This window comes from Ursus arctos, unplaced genomic scaffold, assembly GCF_023065955.2.
Source record: "Ursus arctos isolate Adak ecotype North America unplaced genomic scaffold, UrsArc2.0 scaffold_20, whole genome shotgun sequence".
In the NCBI taxonomy this organism is placed as follows: Eukaryota; Metazoa; Chordata; class Mammalia; order Carnivora; family Ursidae; genus Ursus; species Ursus arctos.
Window position 1 is genome coordinate 34772962 of NW_026622875.1, and position 17965 is coordinate 34790926.

Below are 17965 nucleotides of genomic sequence, written 5' to 3' on the forward strand. Positions count from 1 at the left end.
ATTTAGTCACCCTGGCTTTGGATTTACCAAATAAACAGAAGGTTTATTTCTCTGAGATAATTCATGCATTTTAGTTACATAGCCATATCTACGTTGACAGTCATTAGGAAACACCGATTTAGTGTTCCTCAAATGATAGTATGTAACGGAAAATTCATTTCATCCACGTCTTGACTAAACCCAAGCCCTAATGCTTTCTACCTGCTGCCACTGTTAGAGGGGGAAACCCATAGCTCTGCCTCCACCAAGTCTAATACTGTGATCATTTGCCAAATTATACAAAAGGAGAGGATGACAACGTCCTAATAAATCAGGAAACTGTCAAGATTAATAATCTCAGCCGTCATCTGTTTTCCTATAAAAGCCCTACTGGCATCAAATATTTTCTAGTTTGTTTTGCAGTTCTGTGGGTGCAGAAACTGGACCTGTGCCAGCCTGGTGCCATGCGAACTCCAAGAGGCCATTCTATATGTCTTTTATCACATTAATCTGGATTTCACAACTGCGCTGGTTCAAAAGGCTGTAAGCAAGAATTCTTTACAACATATGTTCCCCTTCTCCAGTTACCAATCACGGTTATTATCTGCTGTTTAATACACAACACTTTGAGCTAAAGGTTTGGATGTGTCTTTGTGTCCTTATATGTTGATATTTTCTGTTTGCATCCAAAAAAGTTTGCCTTGTTCGTCATGAAAAATGAAGACTTGTCAGTGCTTTCTCGACTACATGAATTTCTATCAGATGCTTGACTCTGGTCTTGGGTTTCTGTTAACCAGGTTACCAGTATCTTTGAGTCTCTGAATACTTAAAAGCTGAGACACTTCAGATCTCAAAAACAGAACTGCATCAATGACTGTATCTGTCCCTTTACTTTTTTGTTCAAGCCTTTGGACCAGGTTCTTCGATTAAAGAGAGATTTGAGCTGCATGTATCTCTCAGAAGACCCAATCCTTCCAACATTTAAACAATGGTTCCCTCTTGTGGCAATGCTTGAGTACTGCGATTTGAGAAGGGGGGGAGTAAAGATCTCTTGCCACATTAAAACTGATTACTGTGAAACATACAGTATTAATCTGCTTTGCAGATAATATTTGGAGCCTTCCCAGGACCCCCAGGCCTTTGTTACCTATTTTCAGCCAGGTGCAAGTTTTGGAATTTATTGAGAAAGAATACCCAAGCAATCTGATACTTATTATAGGCAGTATTGGGGGGGGGATCTCTTTTGGGGTATAGTGTCCACATTTTAGAATAGTTTTGAAGATGTTAATGTGGATGTTGGAAAAAAGACAGTGCAGCCTTTCACAAAAGCTCTGGAAATGGAGTTAGAACTATTCACTATTCATTATCTCCTGAGGGAACACCACTGGTGTAGAATTAAATCTAGACTAGGCTTCTTCTTTCTGGCATTTTATCCTCAAAGTTCATCCGAGGGGGGGAAAATCTGACACTTAACCAGTTATTCAAAGACAGTTTTTCCAAACACCTTTGATACATGCTCTCAAAGATTTATTTTGAGTCCAATTTCCCCAGGGGCCACCATCGTATGCTCTCCAAATTACGGTGATAAAGAGCATTCTTCTGACACAGGGACTCTCGACAGCCCACAAATGCTTTCTTTCAGTGTTAAGCTACGTTCAGAACAGCAACAGCCAGGAGATGTCCCTTAAGTAGACTTTTTCCCTCAAGATCATGTTTAATGTAAAAGTAAAGTGTTGTTAGCAACAGAGACAAGAAGCTGCTCTTGTGGTCATATGACCGTAAGTATCTTCGAAGGATTGCAGCCATCCACGGAAGATGGATGCGATGTTTTTTTAGTACACTTCAAAATCTTGAGTAATAAAAATCCGTCTTTCAATTCTACGCTAAGGATCCTTTTTAAAGAATGAAAGCCTTCATATTTGTCAAGCCATTTTCAAGCCACGATCCCTCTCGCTCACCACAGAGTTTCCTTATGTAGAAGTTTAACATGGGAACTGGGGTTCAGGGTGGACATGCTCACTAGTTCTGGGTGTCCTGGGGAAGTTGGGCAAAAGAGAGCTAGATGCCAAGAAGGGAAAGCCCAGAGATCATCTAATGACTAATACCGGGTCACTCTTCTGATTCCAAGTGAATGCCTCCTTCCCTCCCCTCCCCCGCCCGCCCCAGGCTCAGCCACCAAGTAACAAGGTCTTCCCTTGGTTGCTGAGGCTGCAAGGACACCACGGGCAACCTCCACGATTTTCACTGACCATCCTCCATTTTGTGCAGAAGGACACAGGCAGCTCCTTTTGATCTATCCACCTGCACTGTGAGTCATATAAGCAGCTCACATAACGCAGGAAGATTATATATTCAGGAAATAGGATTAGCATCAATTGAATTTTTAGCTGGAATTCCAACATTGAACAGAATGACTTTCTTCAAATAGTGACTTTTTTTTTGGTTAAGTTGTGTTTCCCACAGTGACTCTTGCTATCCCTTTCTGTCTTCACTGGGGATGGAAGTGCCCCATTTACATCTCCTCTGTCATGCTTTCTCTGGGGCTGGTGTGAGTCTGGGGAGGCAGGGGAGAAGACTTACTGCCTAGGATTCCTTTCCCTAGACTTTCCTTGCTGTCTTTTTGTTCACTATAATAATATAAAATTAAATGAAATAATGACCACGAAAAGCTTGCCCTACAAATGTGCAATTATTAGCTCTTGCGGACGTATATTTTTAAATCATTATCAACTGGTTTTTATAGGATCTGTACCTTCAAACTCTCCATCCCTCCCTGTTCTTGCTCACTCTTTGTCTCTGTCTCTGAGATTGTGGTGTAATTCATCAGCACAGGAAAAATACAAAATAAAAATCCATTTGGCTTTTCATCTTCCTTCTCTTAGAAGAACACAGAGGCCCTTGGAAGTTGCAAAACAAAAAAGGACACGGAGGGAAGTGTAACACAGAGGCTTCCAGGTTTTAGATTTAAAGATTCAGTAAAATTCAAACACAGTATTCAAGATTTGGGGATGACGTAGACTTTCCAGCTTTTTATTTTGCCAAAGAAGTTTTTTTTTAAATCTAAAATAACCATAGATGCTATCATTTATAAAAGAAAAGCTACCTTCATAACAAAGGAATAGGTAGAACATAATCTCAAAATATAAAAAGGACATCCTTTTCATTGGCTATATTTAGCTTTAGAAAACAATTACTCTGCTTTCCTTATTTTTCTCCTTTATGCGTTCACCAATTAGATCAGTTAAACTTCAATCTAGAGAAGTGTTAGTGCCCAGAACCAGAATCTGGGACTCACTAGCTTGCCGACTTCGTTCCTGGTCAATATCACCTCTGCCAAGAGACCTCCCCTTAATCTAGGGACAACTCTGCCATCCACGCTCTCAGGATGCACCATTTTATTTTCACCATTTTATTTTAAATCTGTTTGGTACTTAACTTGTTTCCATCTTCTGATTATAAACACCTTGAGGTCAGAAATTCCTGTAACTGAAGCATTTTCTAAGAAGCACTCCATAAATTTCAGTTGGCCAAATGAACCCAAAATCGAAAGGAAAATGATATGATTTTTGCAAGAGCTGATTTTTCCCTCCTAAAGACCAGTAACTCCTTATAGGCGTGTAGAAAATGGGTTAGAAATGTTAGAAGGTGGGGGTGGGGGGACCAAAAACAAAACCAAAAAGAAAGTGTTATTGATCACATCCGCACATGATAGCAATGAGGACAAGTGTCCAAGAAGATGTAAATTTCCCAAATTGTTCTACTATGTTCAACTCCAAATCACACGGGTATATATATTGAAAAGCTTCTGGAACCCTACTTTAATTGAAACCACAAACTAGGGTTTAGATATAGGGAGGAAATATGTACTTCTTACTGGTCTTGCTCTTGGCCAAACCCTTCTATTTTTCAGATTCTCTTTGGTGAGCTCGATCCCTGATGGCTAGGGTTCAGAGGCCTGTGGCTCTCATGGGCTGGTGGTTCTTCAGAGTTGGAAAGCCTTTAGGAAATCATCTGTCTCAACCTTCCCAACGTATGGAAGAGGAAATTGAGACTCAGAAGGGCAAAACAAACTGGTCGTCTTACTTCCCAGCCAGTGTTTTTCCCACTCAAACTATCAGATTGACAGAAGAGAAAATTATGTGGCAATTTGTGCTTTTTAAAAGAGAATTTTTAAAGGTAATCTAATTATTTTTATAGTGCATTAAGAAAGGGAGAAGGGAAGGAAGAGCAAGCCGCCAAAATCAGCAAGGTGAACGCTACAGAAAACCTGGTTTTCATCAGCTGGTCATAGCCTTGGGAGCCAGACCAGGGCCCAGAGGAAAATCCTGGGCTGATCCATTCTTGGCAGAAAACGTTTTTTGGGTAAGCCGCCCACTAGCCTTTTTTTCCCTCTCATCTTCTAGATAAAAATGAGTGTTTAAAAACTGTGCTAAAATTTTCAAAAACACCTTAAAAAGATTCCATTACTTAAAGTGATTTGGATAATTGTGTTCAATGGTAGCCATTATTTAAAAATATAATTAGTTGCTGAACTCAGAGAAGGAGGGAAATTTCTGCAGGTGTTTCTCATTATTTGCTATGCATACAAAATATCTGCATAAATTACCATTATTATTCCAATGTATACTAAGAGACAATAAAGCATTAGCAAGCAAAGAAGAACGCTGTTGACCCACAGACTGTGAGAGAGGCCTGGATCCACAGTAATAGAGCGCTGGCCTTCAGAGCTATTGTTGCACATGTGCAACTGCATTCAGGATTGAAAGAAACAATTTTGCACCTGTAACAATATTACATATGGAACGTAACTCCATCAGAAAGATATTGAAAATGGAGGAGGGGGCAGGGAGAAACAACCACAAAACAATGTGGAAAGAAACAGTGTATGCTCTAATTGTTTCAAAAGGTTTACACATGCTGTAGGTGGGTATTTGGGACATTTCTTTGTGTTTATAGCCCCCATAGAATGCACAGATGAGGTTTTGTTTTAAGTCTGTGGTGCATTTCACATGTTTCTTTTATGGTATTTCTAGAGTTCGATAGCAATGTCATTATCAGCACGGTCCCGCAGAACTTTCTGTGAAATGGAGAAATGCTCTTCCTCTGGACAATCCAAAACCAGTGGCCATCTTTGACCACTGCACACTTCAGAGGTGGCCAGTGCAACCAAGGAACGGATTTTTTAAAATTCAGCAAATTTAAATTTAAATAACTACGTGTGGTTAGTGACTGCCACATTGGACAGCACAGGATAACTTAATTTCACTGGGTTGTATTTGTCCATAAAAATAATAACTAATATCTTTTGAGTACTTATTACATACCAGGAACTAGGCTAAATATTATCTCATTTAATTACCACAACAAGTGTCTGAGGTCAGTCCTATCACAGTTGAAGAGACTCAAATCTGTAGAAATTAAATTACTTATCTCAAAGTCACCAGACTAGCATGTGAAGGAGTCAGAATACAATTTAGACAGTCCGACTCCAGATTTCTCCCTGTTGAACTCTTAAGGTGGTATCAAGAAACACGCAGTTCAATTCACTCTACTTATTCAAAGTGAATCAACTTCTGTGGGTGTATATAGCATGAGTTCAAATGATGAATGGATGATGTAGGAATGGGTCACACTGGAGGAAAAGATTAACCGGTGATCAAGCCAGTTCATAATACTGACAGAATGGAAGCTGAGATCAAACACATGAGTTAGCATTAGCAAGCTCAGAACCAAAGCTGTTGAGATATGTATGTATATATCGAGAGCCCCCAGACAGTATATCCCATAGTAAACACTCATAAAATGGTAAATGTGATCCAGCAACTGAGAAGGAAGACACAGAAGATGAGTCAGGGCTTACTCACTTGTTGACAAAGAGCAAATGAAAAACACTAACTGGGAAATGAAGGTAAGTTACTGACAGTAATCATCATTCTGGTTTTCATGTATCATCCTGGCTTTGTGTGACTAATACTACACCAGTATGCCCCAGCCTCTGATAGTTGAAGAATTCACAAACCTCTTCATGCTTAAGACTCAACCAAGAAAGGAATAATGCTAAGAGGTTGTTCCAGGGAATAAGGAAAACAGGAAATTGGTTCCCCTTATTTTATCACTCTCATACTGCAGTGACTGATAACAAGAGCCTGTGTTGAGTCTGGCTACCATAGGCTTTGTGCTACTCATGTAACCTTCTTGGGGTTATTCACCTCTGCATGTCTTTTGACTAAATAAGTAGACCCCTTTGGACCAGAGGGGTCCAGAACATAGAAGAAAACTTTCATTTCTTAACTGTGTATTAGGGATTTTGCCCAGCTTGGGTAGGTAAAATTACTCCCATTGAACTTCAGAGAGGTTAAGTAACTTGTCCCAAGTCACGTAGCTAGTATGTTAGAAATTCCAAATTTGAACTCAGATCTATTAAATTCCAAAAACTGGCACCCTCTTTACTACTCTGACTTGCTCCTCACCACCATATACAGTAAGGTCTGTGAACCTGGCTTGAAAATTCTAAATGTAATCCAGTCTCATTTCTGATGTTCAATACAACCAGAGAGTAAAAGACACAAACCAAATCCATCAGACTTGCATAATGACATGTCTCAAAATCCTAATTCTATTCCTTCCAACTAAATGAGACTCCACTCTCTTTATCCCCACCTCCTGCCTTGTGACCTCTTGCACAAAACTTTCCAGATTTCTAATTTTTCACAGTAACTTTACTGCTCACCTGCCCCAACTTCCTCTTGGGAGTGGAGTTGGTTACCCCACCCATGGGCTCCCATAGCCATTCTTCTGTTTGTTGCATCTACGGCACAAACAGTAGTATGATTATTTGTTTAGGTGTCCACAATACTCCACTCACAGGTGTGTTCTATGGCAGCCCCTTTATGTATCTTTGGTAACTAAGAAAGTGCCCACACACAGAAGGTGTTTAAATATGTGTTGAATGGAACCAAACGGCAAGTTCACACAAACACTATCCAAGATACACGCTTTTTTCTCATTGACGATGCTATTGAGTGTGATAGCCATAACAATGATATCTTCATGATTGCGTTTACATATTACTTTATAATTATTTGCTTCTGACTCTGTTTCCCCACAGGACTGAGAGCCCTTTGAAGGGAGTATCTTATTTCTGTCAGCATAGCTCATATGTTAGGAGCACAGACTTTGGAGCCACTCAGCCAACTGAGTCCCAAGCGCCCCACCCCAACCTCCTTCCCAGCTTTACAATGAATTACACCTGGGTCTTAATTTACAAGGGTAACTGAGTGACCATAGGGAGAGGTCAATGCCATTGAAAGAAACAAGAGTCATGGCACACCACAAAGGGCCACAGAGGAAGCACCACATCCAGTCAGAGGCAGAAGCAGGAAGAAGGGGGAACCTAGATCAGTGCTTTGATTTGGGTTTCTATGGGAAAGGCAAGGCAAAGCAGAATAACTAGTTTAGGATTGGTTAATTTGAATAATTCCAGCAGGTCTGGGGCTCTACAGGTGGTCTCTGGTTGCCTGGTCCCTGCCCTGGGATGATTTAGGGCAGTGGAAATACTGATTTGGTATGTGAGATTTGGGCAGGGAGGAGACTTGGGACTGGTTGGATTGCATATGAAAGGTGTGCTCCTGGCTGAGCATTTGCTATCATTAAGAAGAGTTGGCTTTCCCTGGAGGGCCAGTCTTTCCCTAGCCAGCAAGATTTTTTCTTTATTTTTTAATTTTTTTAAGTAAGCTCCATGCCCAGAGTGGAGCCCATCTCTCCAGCAAGATTTTTAAGATGTCAAAACATCGTAAGATGTAGGAGGAAAAAAAAAATGATTAATAAAATGTGACTTTGACAAGCTGCTCACTCTGTCTCCCTTCCTCATCTGTACAATGGGGATAATAATACAACGTGGAGTTGTAGCAAAAATTAAATCAAGTGTGTGACATATGGGGTATGATATAAAAATTGACCATAATATTTGCCATGATAACCCCTCTCACACACCTCCCACAAAGCAGGAGGTGCCCCGAATGAATGAATGAATGAATGCATCAATGAGTTCCCATGATTATGGACCTTCGTGTTAAGCAATCAGCATTTTCAATTTCTTAGAAACAGAAAATGAATCTGTGGGCAAAATTGGCACTGGAGTGGAAAGATGAATCAAATCTAGAGAAAGAATAAGATTCCCAGCCACTAAAGGGTTGCTGCGGTTTTCCTATAGTGCTTCTTTTAGTCCATCTATCTCTGTCTCAATATTTAAGGCAGGCATTTGTCTTTCAGGTTTCTTTTGGCATCACTGCAGTCATCAAATGAAACATAATTTCCCCCATCCATAACCCAGTGAAGTTTAGTTGGACTTGGTACCACTACTCTCACTCCCAATTTTACAAAGAAAATTTGCATCTTCAGACATCAGCAGCATGAGACAACCTAAGAAATAAGAGTGCATTAAGCTTCTAAATAGACGTTTCCTTTATTATCTGTATATAGCATCTATCTAATGGAAAACGAAGCAACAGCATCCATCTCTTTCTACTATCATTAAAATTCAATGGAATCCAATGAACCCTCCTTGTTACAAGCAGAGGACCTGGTATCCTTCTCTACTTCTAATGAACCTGGCATCTCAGATGCATAGACATTTAGAGTCAGAGAACTGGAGAATATTTAATCTACCCCCTCGATTTCCAAAGAAGAAAATAGATTCCAATGCCCCATCTGCCATTTCTTGTCAACAATCCTGAAAAGGGAATCATTTCTCTGTGTTCAGGACACCCAGAATAATGTCTCGTTTTCTTAAATCAGCATTATGGCCCGATGAGCACAGGCATTTTACTGGTATTAACACAAGAAACTTAACCTCAGGGAACAATGAGGCTTGGAAATGTCCATCTAATGTACCCTCGATGCCAAAAGCGTAGCAGAAATAACCCATATTACGACATGAATAAGTAACTAATCCCCTTGTGCATAGATGTCAATAGCTGTATTGGAAAAGGCATTGGGTGGGGCCTTGCAGGGGCCCAATTTGCTAATCTCTAGCTATGCGACTTTGTGTAAAGTCTTTAAACACTCGAGTCTCTGTTTTCTTATCTGTAAAATGAGGACATTAAACCAGATGTTCAAGATCTAACATGGCCTGGTTTGATGAGAGAGATTACACTCGAACTTTATGGCACTAATTACCTAAGGGTCAAGTCTGAATGTCAAGGCCAGTTCACACAGACCCAATATAGAGTTAGGCGATCACATGTTAACCTCATATGTATATTCTTCATACATTTATCATCTTCTGTAATCTTTTAAGGCTATTTCCTATAACAAGAAGTCCAATTTTAAAATAAGTTGAGTTATAGGTCTTTATATAGCATTCATTTCTACACACTTGATATGGGAAATGCTCACTATTTAATTAGTCAGGTTCATGATTTAGTTTGTAAACTAAGAGACCATATCTAGGTTTCACATAATATTGATTACATGATCTGGGCTCATTAAAGGATAATAATTTAAAAATCACTTTTAAGTGTTAGCTTTCTCTAGCTAATTTCCTTTCCATATGAATGCTTCATATTTTAATATACAACTCTTTTCTCCTATTTATTTATTTATTTATTTATTTTTGCTCTAGAAAACCAATGAGAATTAATCTAGAATGATGACAAAATTAATGGAAATTTAAATGAAAGTGTAATCTTATTGGAATTTCATTTTTGATGACATAATAATAGGCTTATATAGCACCTTTCATCTATGGACCTCTAAGTACTTTACAAACATTAGTTAATTCGCACAACAATCCTGTGAGGTTGGCAATTATAATCAGCCCCATTATGTAAATCAGGGAAGTGCCATACAGAAAGGTTAAGTTCCTCAGGCAACGTGAAAACCAGTGGCGGAGCCAGCTTCACACCACAGGCTCTCATGGGCTTAGCACCGCACGCACACCCAGAGAGGCTTGCGGAAAGTCGACCATCTTTGTTGGTTGCAACAAAAAACACTCTTTTCAAAAGAAACGAAGACCCAAAGAGATGTCTAATTTTGTCACCTTTTCAGTGTTCCACACTGGCTGTGAAACAACTAGAAAGGTAGGACAGGACAGAGGGGAACTTGCCTTGAAATGTGAAGAGAACTGGTACTTGGTCAATGAATTTCCTCACCAGGAGGAGACTCCTGCCAGAAGACGGACGTGATACCCATTCATTCATCAGCAGCATCTGAAGGAAAAAAAGTTTCAACTCAAATACTGTCGTGAACATTGTTTATAACAGCAGAAATTCTTTCTTGAGCGCTTATTAGCTTATGGGCCTTATATTAGTTGTTTTGTATGTTACCTTATCTAATCTTTATAACAACCTAAGTGGATTAGTTAGCCACTGCTGTGTAACAAAGCACCCTACAACTCAGTGACTTCAAAATACATTCATTCTTGCTCACAGATCTGTGGGTCAGTTGGAAGTTGGTGATATAGGTCAGGGTTGGCTTTAAGCTGCAGGTGGGGTCCAGGTCTGCTCCGTGAGCCTTTCCCCCCCTTCAGAGACAGATAGCTTGAGCACGGTTTTCTTCTGACAGGCATACTGTACACTGTTATTGCATCACGCTGACTGATAACCCATCGGTGTGTGCAAGTTACGTGGCCAGGCTCAAAGCCAAATCACGGTGACGTTCCTCCTGCCCTGCGTGAGGCCAGTGCAGTTGCATAGCTAAACCCCGTATCAGTGGGGCAGGAAAGGCTATTCTTCCCATGACGGCGGTGGAGAAGTGTGAATGTTTTTGAATAATCACCTAACCTAACCTTATAGTTATTCTTGTTCCCATTTTACAGGCAAAAAGGTAGGCTGCAGCCGGAGAAAGCTTAGGAGTTTGCGTTTCTGTACTTCCCCCACCCTCTGCTCCCACTGTTGTCTCCTTTCAAGGACCAAGGATATTATAGGCTGCTTTCTCCTCCCTCAGATCATCTACTCAGAAGCGATATAGATCCACCTTCTCCTTTTCACTGGAGACTGATGATGATTTAAATTACAGGGCCACGGACCTCTCCACCCTGGTTATGGCTTAAGCAGGGGCTAAATAGGCCTTTTTGATTTCATGCCTATAGTTCCTCGTGGGACCAAAGAAGCACTGAGCCCTCCTCTTCCCTTCATCACCAGTGCATTTAAGCCATTAAACCATCCTGCTGCATTTCAACGAATGATGCAGACAATTCACAGAAAGCACCCTTTAGCTTTTGGATATATGAATTAATCATTCCAGCTAACCAGATACAGAGTTCACCTAAGGTTTCTGACCTCCTCAAGATAAATATTAAACGTATCAGGCTTACTCAGTAGAAGCAATGCAAATTACCAACAGTCCCTGGGTCAAAGATCTGAGAAGTGATAAGAAGTTCAAACAAATCAGATGAGGAGGTCAGGCAAGGATTTTATTACTGGTGTGAATATTGCATATTGTCCACACACAGCTGTCTCCTGCCAATACCAGCAGGGACACCAGGAAGTGTGAACGGCCTGGTTCAAATCCCCGGCTTTTGTGGGCTGCTACATCTTTCAACCCTATTCACAGGCTGAAAAAAATCATGGACACAAGAAGAGACATGCGATTTTATTAGAGTATGTCTACCGATTTAAAAGGAGCTGATAACATTTACTATCTGTGAAACCGTGGATCGGATAGAAACTGCAACATTCCAATGCTTCCCTTTCAAATTCCGCTTTGCAGAGTGCAAGGATCCCCTGGCAGGGGTACAGGAGCAGCTGCTGGAGAAAACAGAGAGGCAGAGGTACCGTGCCCTTGGCCTCCCCTTACTACTGGAGCAGCTGCATTTTTATCTGCTTTATCAATTGAACTCCATGTACGATTACATTTGAATAAAAGCATTCTGCTGCTTAAAAAACGGTTGGAAAGCATTGGTTTTGATCACGTCTTCCTCTGCTATCATATCCGTTTTTCTACACCCAAGAACAGTGCTTCTCTTGAACATGGCCTTAGCATTTATTTATTTATTTTCTGACTCTTTATGTATCAGCAAAGAATAGGATTATCTTTGCCATGTTTTGGCCTTTTTTCCACAACATGCCCCATTTTATTTTGATTGCTTTAATCTTTTTGTTCTCTTCTCCTTATGTTCAGCCTCAAAATTGCTATTTTACTCCTAGCCTAGGGACAGGCATGTTTGATACCATTTCAAATAAATAATCTAACTGGAGATTGGAGAGGAAAACAATGTGATCTCTCAGGTCTAGGAATGGTTGTGTTTCATTTAATTTATGCAAAGCCTTCTGTACCACACTCCCTATAGAGTTTCCTTTGGAAGCCTGACCACTACCTTTCAGGATAGTGGAGTTTCCTGGAGCACATGGTAAGGATCAGCATAACCCAAAGGGCTCTTTCCAATCACTTCCACTTCCCATCTCTTTTTTCTAAGTGTCATGTACGGATGAGCAGAGAGACCACAGAGACACACAGGCTGCTCCCTGAAAACCAGAGCTGCTTTGTATCTATTTATACGTGGCCAAGGTGGGATCCCCTGGACAGGCATAGTGGGGCTTCACTGAGATTGCCACAGCTCTCACTTTTAACACAATATTCCAAGCATCCCTTTTTCTTACCATAGTGAGTCCCACCACACGCTGTACCATCCTTCAGTTTCTTGGCTCCCTGAACTGTGCCTTCACTGTTCCACAGAAGGAAGAACCAAATTTAATCTTCACTGACGTCAAGTGAATTCCTCGTGTCTTCTTTGGCACCATCCTTGGTGGTGAATTTCTAACCCATTTAGAATACTGTGGCCTTAGACATCACGAAACTGTCCTTGCTGACAGGTCTTAAATGGTCTTTAAATCTGCAATCATGTTGAAATACAATTCGTGAAATGGGTTCTAGGTCCCATTTTAGGGTTGTTGAAGAAAACAAATTGGAATACTCATTATGAACCTTTCCCAGTGTGCAAAACAGGGGACTATATTGACCCTTTTCTTTTTTTAAAGATTTTATTTATTTATTTGACAGAGGGGGAGAGAGCACAAGCAGGGGGAGCAGCAGGCAGAGGGAGAGGGAGAAGCAGGCTTCCTGTCAAGCGGGGAGCCGGATGTGGGGCTCGATCCCAGGACCCTGGGATCATGACCTGAGCTGAAGGCAGATGCTTAACCGACTAAGCACCCCTATATTAACCATTTTAAATCAAGCATAATTACCTTCCATGTGACACAGACATAAGGCTAGTTAAGACCCCACTGATATCATAAGTTCTTCCTCTGGCACCACAGTAGGGGGTCTATGTACAAATTCCAATTCTGCAAAATACCACCTAACTCCTTGTAATAGATGCCATCATGCCCCACCCATATCTGCACCCATGTGTGATTTGTGTACCTAGGGTAAACTTTCAACTTCTAGCCCCTGAAAATCTTTGTCTAAAGGTTTTCTTTAATGGCCAGATACATGTCCAAACGTATGACGGGCTGAAAGTACAGAGAATGAATGCCCTTTTGGGACCAGCTCCAAACTATGATTGATGGGACTTTAAGGTAAAACACTCCAGCTTCATCATCCTTCAGGTGAGATAACTCAGAGGGGCACACATTCATGGGCTTCAGAGTCCCCCTGTGGGATGAAGCTCCGGTAGCCCAGAGTGGTAGATGACTTCATAAAATATCACTTTTCTGTTTTCTTCCTTTGCCTGACTCATTCCCCAAATTTCCTACTGGCATCTTCTGGAATCAACTTCCAGATAAACTATTTGCACTCAGATCCTTGTTTCAGGATTTGCCTCTGGAGTAACCCAAATTAAAATACTACTATAAGCCTCAAGTCTGTTGTTAATAAAAGGGAAGAAATATTAACTCTATCACTGCCTTGCAAAGATTAAGCAAAACAATATCTATATAATTCATACACCATTGTTACTACCACAGAGCAGGCATTTAATAAATTATAGTTATCCATAGTAACCCCCTATCCTGCCCCCCCCACCTCTTTCACCAGATTTCCTACCACTGTATCCTCTACTCATTCCAATCAGGGCACAGTGATTTTGTTGTTCTCCCTTAAATGTGCCAAGCACATTCTTGCTCCAGAGTCTTTGCACCCCCAGTGTCATTTTCCAGATATCTGCATGGTTTTCTTTAACACTTCAGACCTTACTCAAATGTGCGCTAATCAAGAAAAGAGTTACCTGACCTTCATATGTAAAGTAGTACTTCCCGTAATATCTCAGCAACCCCCTTGCCCCAACCTTATTTTTCTCCATTATAGTCATCACTCTCTACTAGAACAGAAAATCCATAATGGAAGGAGCCATGTCTGTTTTGTTCCTGGTATATCCCCAGCATCTGTAACAGGGCCGACCACATAGAAAATGCAAAAATAATATTTGTTGAATGAATGAATGAATGAATGAATCTTTACAAAATCCCAAATTTAAAAAGTCTTTTTAAAGTGTTCTTATACTGAGATATAGTGATGAGAGGGATCTTACCGCATTATGACAGTGGTATGGTGCATTGGCTAATACAGACTCTTAAGAGCCAGATTTTAAATATTCAGCCATATTGTCAACCTGTATTAAAGTATTACAGCTCAAAATTGGCCATGATGGAAGTATTTACACCAAGGAAATTGGCAAATGCTATAAATCAAGACTTTAGGTTTTTTGGATAACCAGTTTACCAGCACGCCATTGATGACAGCTAAGATTGTGGTACAAACAAAAGGGCCTTCTGATTGGCTAGAACATAGCTTTGAAGAAAGGATGCAGGATAACATTATCAAACACTAACAGCCTCCTGGTCACGGGGTTGTGCTTTATATATGTGCTTTAGACTGGTTAATTTGTGCCCCCATCCCCAAATGTATGTGTTGAAAACTAATGCCCAATGTGATGGTATTAGAGGGTGGGGCCTTTGGGAGGTTATTAGGTCATGAGAGTAAAACCCTCATGAATGGGACTATTACTCTTATGAAAGAGACCCCAGAGATCTAGCTCCCTTGGTCTTTCCACTGTATGAATACAAAAGATGGCTGTCTATGAACCAGAAAGTGGGCCCTCAGTAGAACACTAAATAGGCTGGCACCTTGATCTTGGATTTTGCAGTCTCTGGAAGTATGACAAATAAATTTCTGTTGTTTATAAGTCCCCCAATCTATGATAATTTGTTATATCAGTCCAACAGACAAAGGTCATGTGATAAATATTACAGAATCACCCCCAAGCAGATTTAGTAACATTCTCTTCTGTGCTCTGCAGCACGCATACACTTCCACTATTGCTCATAAGACATCAGACTTCCGTTGTCAATATACAAGCTGTTAGCTCTGGAAGGACATGACACTGTTCATCTTTATAGTCCCAGGGATTAACATAACTTGCCTACTCAGAAGTTTTGTTGGAAGTTGGAATGACATAATGATAAAAGCCAGCAGTATAAAGATGGACACAAAAAGTAAGAACATACATAACTGACTCCATAATGCTTTCTTTTGTAGTGTCTTACAGAACGAAGCTGGATTCACCCTCATCTTAAATTTGCAGTCACTTCAATAGAGATAATGAACATAACTCAATGGGTTCATTTCACTTTTCTTTGCACAAATAAATTGTGCTAAGGGTAGGAGTTCTCAAGATATGAATGTGAGTCAACGTTTAAATATAAATTGACTTCTGGAGCCACAGGGATATATTATAAAGAATGAATGAAGTTTTCAGTTTTAACTTGGTAAGCCATTAGTAAAAGAAGAGCTACTAGAAGTCTGAGTCAGATTTTTCTACTTAGAAGAGTATATGAAGCAAAGCAAGAGATAATCATTAATAGCTCCAAAAGCAAATAAACCTAGAGACTGCAGTGAGAGAAATCAATAAAGTTAATTTTTTGTTTGAATCTCAGGAATATCTGTCTAATGTGGGAGATGTGGCTTTTCCAACTAGGGCTCCTCTAAGGCACTTGTACCCACTTTCCATTGGCCAGAGCCCCATTCTAATTGCACAAGAAGATGGGAAAGGTAGTTTTTCTAGGAGTCTTGGAAAAAGAAATTATTCAAGTGAGCTTCTAGTCAGTATCTACCACAATGTGGCTAAAAATTTATCAGAAATTCTGCACATAAATTCATTTTAGGGACACCTGGGTGGCTCAGTCGGTTAAGCCTCTGCCTTTGGCTCAGGTCATGATCCCAGGGTCCTGGGATCCAGTCCTGCATTGCGCTCCCTCTGCCTCTGCCTGCTGCTCCCCCTGCTCGTGCTCTTTCTCTGACAAATAAATAAATAAAATCTTTTAAAAAAATAAATAAATTCATTTTATAGGAAATCTCACTACCCCCAAATTAGACAACAGCCTACTTTTGCTATGAGTGGAAGTTTTGTTTTGCTGCCCAACCAATAGTCTCACTTCTTCTGGTTGGGAAAGACTGTATCCCTCTTCTAGAGGTTAGTTTTCCTAACCTCACTTCATTAACCTTGTGAGGTTTTTTTTTTTAAGACTTTTTTTTTATTTATTCATTTGAGACAGAGAGAGAGAGAGAGAACATGAGCAGGGGGAGCGGCAGGCAGAGGGAGAGGGAGAAGCAGGCTCCCGCTGGGCAGGGAGCCCGATGCAGGGCTTGATCCCAGGACCCTGAGATCATGACCCTGAGCCAAAATCAAGAGACAGATGCTTAACTGGCTGAGCTACCCAGGCGCCCCAACCTTGTGAGTCTTAATAAGAAATCCGATGGGAAACTTTCCTCCCTAATTAAAAGAGAACAGGAGTAAACGTCTCCTTTTGTCTCTACTGATGCGATCTGATCTCCGGAATGAGTGGCAGCATCTTGTGACAATAAAGGAAGATACAGCGAAGGTACTGAAGATGGGAGAGCCTAAGATGGAAGTGACATGGTGCTTATAATGAGGAGCCACGGAATTAACTCTGGAATGCACTACACTGGGTCTCTTATTACTTGAGATAATAAAGGGTTTTCATAGTAAAATCTTTTTAGGGTACTTATGGTTTGATTCAACATGCATTTATTGAGTGTCTAATTGGCACAAGGTGTAGTATCTGCCACAGAAAGACAATTTCCATGCACTTGAAGATCTGCTCCATTATTTTACAGAATGCTGCCAGGGGCCTCTTTCTAAAAGCCAAACACATGCTCTCTTATGTTGAAACCTGCCCAAATATTTTACCTTCAACCTTTCTGTTAGTCAGTTCAGGCTGCTTTAACAGAATATCGGAGCCTGGGTGGCTTATAAAAAACAGAAATGTATTTCTCACCGATCTGAAGAATGGAAGTCCAAGATCTAGGTGCCAACACGGTCCAGTTTTGAAGGCTCTCTTCTGGGTTGCAGACAGCTGATTTCTCATTGTATCCTCACGTGATGAAAAGAGGAGGAGGGTGCTCTGGGACCCCTTTTATAAGGGTATTCACCCCATTCATGAGGGCTTTATCTTCAGGATCTAATCACCTCCCAAAGGCCCCGCCTATCACCATCGACTTGGAGATTAGGATTTCAACAGATTGGAGGATGCAAACATTCCATCCATCGTACTTTCAATCCCTGGAAGATAGATGGTAGTTTTAGAACTGCTAGAGTTTGTTGTGCTGTGCTAGCCAAGGATAAGGGGACGGAGGACCAGGCCCTTAGCTACACTGATGTCTTATCTCTAAGTCTGTATTGCTTTCTTTTTTGTGCTTTTATTTCATTGTTGTTATCCCCAATCCCTCAGAAAGTTTGTTATACATAGCAGACCTGTATACAGGTGTCCTAGAGAATAAGGTGAACAGCTCACTCAGACTGGCTCAGGACTTCTCTAGTTTTAGCCCAGAAACTCCTACATCCCAGGCAAACCAGGATAGCTAGTCACCCTACTTAGAGAATGGGGGCAAGACAGCTGGATCTGTGGGTGACAGTGGGAACTCGAAGGAGAAAGCTGATTGAATTGAGCTGAGAGCACTTTTCCAACCAGGAAGTGACAGTTACTGAGAGAATGAAAGTACTTTCCTGGGATCCTGAGAAATGCAGGAC

The 17965-nt window shown here is 40.8% G+C and overlaps 1 long non-coding RNA gene across 1 annotated transcript in view; it reads right to left on the reverse strand.

Moving 5' to 3' along the window:
• Positions 1-9725: 9725 nt before the first annotated feature.
• LOC125282056 (uncharacterized) overlaps positions 9726-17965 on the reverse strand; it is a 60510-nt gene continuing 52270 nt past the window's right edge. The window contains exons 3-5 of the long non-coding RNA XR_007189187.2: positions 17214-17497; positions 12579-12811; positions 9726-10187 (exon numbers count right to left, since the gene is read on the reverse strand). This is a non-coding gene — a long non-coding RNA (uncharacterized LOC125282056). The remainder of the gene's footprint in view (positions 10188-12578; positions 12812-17213; positions 17498-17965) is intronic.